The sequence below is a fragment of the Chrysochloris asiatica genome, unplaced genomic scaffold (genome assembly GCF_000296735.1).
Source record: "Chrysochloris asiatica unplaced genomic scaffold, ChrAsi1.0 scaffold00088, whole genome shotgun sequence".
Classification (NCBI taxonomy): domain Eukaryota; kingdom Metazoa; phylum Chordata; class Mammalia; order Afrosoricida; family Chrysochloridae; genus Chrysochloris; species Chrysochloris asiatica.
In genome coordinates, this window is record NW_006408606.1 from 10,524,578 (window position 1) to 10,526,715 (window position 2,138).

The 2,138-nt window shown below is 41.8% G+C and overlaps 1 pseudogene; it reads right to left on the bottom strand.

The window, feature by feature from the left end:
- The window catches only part of LOC102812539, a 24,136-nt pseudogene extending 22,453 nt beyond the window's left edge, over positions 1-1,683 (bottom strand).
- Positions 1,684-2,138: the final 455 nt, after the last annotated feature.

Here is a 2,138-nt window from a genome sequence, read left to right on the forward strand (position 1 = left end):
ACACCCATCTCACACAAACTTTTCAAAACCCAAGTCTGCCATGGATTAGTTCATACATACAGCCATGGCAGATTTTCACTTAACAACACCCTGATTAATTTTTTAAAGTTTTTATTTTATACATTGACACATGTCTAACTCATGTTCATAATATATTGTAGAAAAAAATGCATGTGCATATTAGAGAAAGTGCAAATGAAGTAAAACATTAATGTTTGGGGAAACTGAGTGAAGGGAATATATGAATGTTTTATATTATTCTTGAAATTTTCCTATAAATCTTAAATTAAATGAAAATATGAAATTGTATCGATAAAAATGTCCATATGCTAGAGGGCAGATATTTTGTAGTCCATAGTTTTACACACAGTTTGGAAGAAAAGTGAGACTTTCTGCTCCTACAAAGATTTACAGTCTATACAGGATGCTATGAGTCGGAACTGACTCAGTGGCCCTAAATAGCAACAGGAGTCCCGTACTACCACTTTAAAATCCTGTCTTTATATGAGTGCCAAACTTCAGTTGCCTACCTTGTGTGTGCTGAAGGTGTTATTTCTCCCTCACAGTTGTTAAAACTCATGTTTAATTATAAAATGTGTTAGGCAGAATAATGACTACCTGCAAAAATGGCATGGAGCAATGTCTGACCTCTTCACACTTCACAGGGGGGGAAGGAGAACCAGTATCAGCTTCAGCTTAAGGCTAATTCCTATGAGGCAGAGGTCAATCTTTCTTCTCAATTCTTCAACTTTTTTTTTTTTTTTCACCAATGCTCACACCAACTATCCCTTTCACAGCACTCTACATTTCTGCTGGGTTCAATAATTCATTGCAATGGTCACAGAGAACTCTGACCATACCTAAGTCACAGCTAAGAAGCTCCGGTAGCGTAGTGGTTATGAATCGGGTTGTGAACCGCAAGGTCAGCAGTTTGAAACTACCAGCTATTTTGCGGGAGAAAGATGAGGCGTTCTGCTCCCGTAAAGATTTACAGCTTCAGAAACCCTGTACAGGGTCGCTATGAGTCGAAACCGACTCCACGGCAGATAACCACCATAGGATTATTAGAGAAGTTGTTGTTGTTAAGTGCCGTCGAGTCGGATCCAACCCATAGCGACCCTATACAGGGTTTCCGAGGAGCGATGGGTGAGCTTGAACCACCAACCTTGCAGTTCAAACAGCTTTGCAGTCTGGCGCATTAACCCACAGCGCCACACCAGGATTTAATAGGTTACCATTCAGGTTTAGGAACAATCAGGATACAATTCTTTCAAGACAGCCTCTTCTCAGTTTTGCCACAGATATAACCTCTCTTGGGCCCTCTGCCCCTCAGCCTGGACCCCACCCCCACACACCCCCAACAAAAAGAGGTGTTACAAACCTCTTTTTGTTCTGCTTATTAAGTACTTCTTACAGCAAGACAATTGCTCCAAGACATTCAACTTTCTTGCTTTGTAGGCTGGGAAGCCTCTTTAGTTTCCTGCCAGTCTTCTGGTTCTGCTAACCTTTGTTGCAGCCAGTTCTCTGTTGCTGCTACTTGCCATCCCTCACTGTCTCATTGTCTCTCACTGTCTCATTGTCTCTCACTGCTTCTTCTCTGCCTTTTGGATCTAGGAGGTTCACAGTCGGGATCTCAGGTACAAAACGGAACAATTCACTACTGGCTCTTCTTTTATGGTGCATCTGAGATCCTCATTTCTGCCTCTGGCATGGCTCATGGCTCATTTCAAGCTTAGCACAATGGCAAAGCTGACCAATCAGGGTTCTGAATACCATATTTGCATGTCTACACACCTACAAGGCTATGCCACTTATTTACATTATTAGCAAGTTATTCATTTACTAGTTGGCCTCAAGGCACCTCACATTTCCACAGTCCTACACAAGGATCTGGAGTTAGAAAACCAAAAGGGAAGAACACTCTTAGCATTTGTCAAGCTAAGGGAACTGACAGAAAACTCAAGCCTCTTTTTGCAACACTGGCAGATTCTATGGACAAAATCTTGAATGATGCAAAATACATCAAAAGAAGATGGAAAATAGGAAGACTCCCAGTGAGATGGATTGGCAAAGTGGCAGCATTAGTGGGCTCAAGTGTAGCAACAACTGTGAGGTTGACCCAGGACCAGACAGTGTTT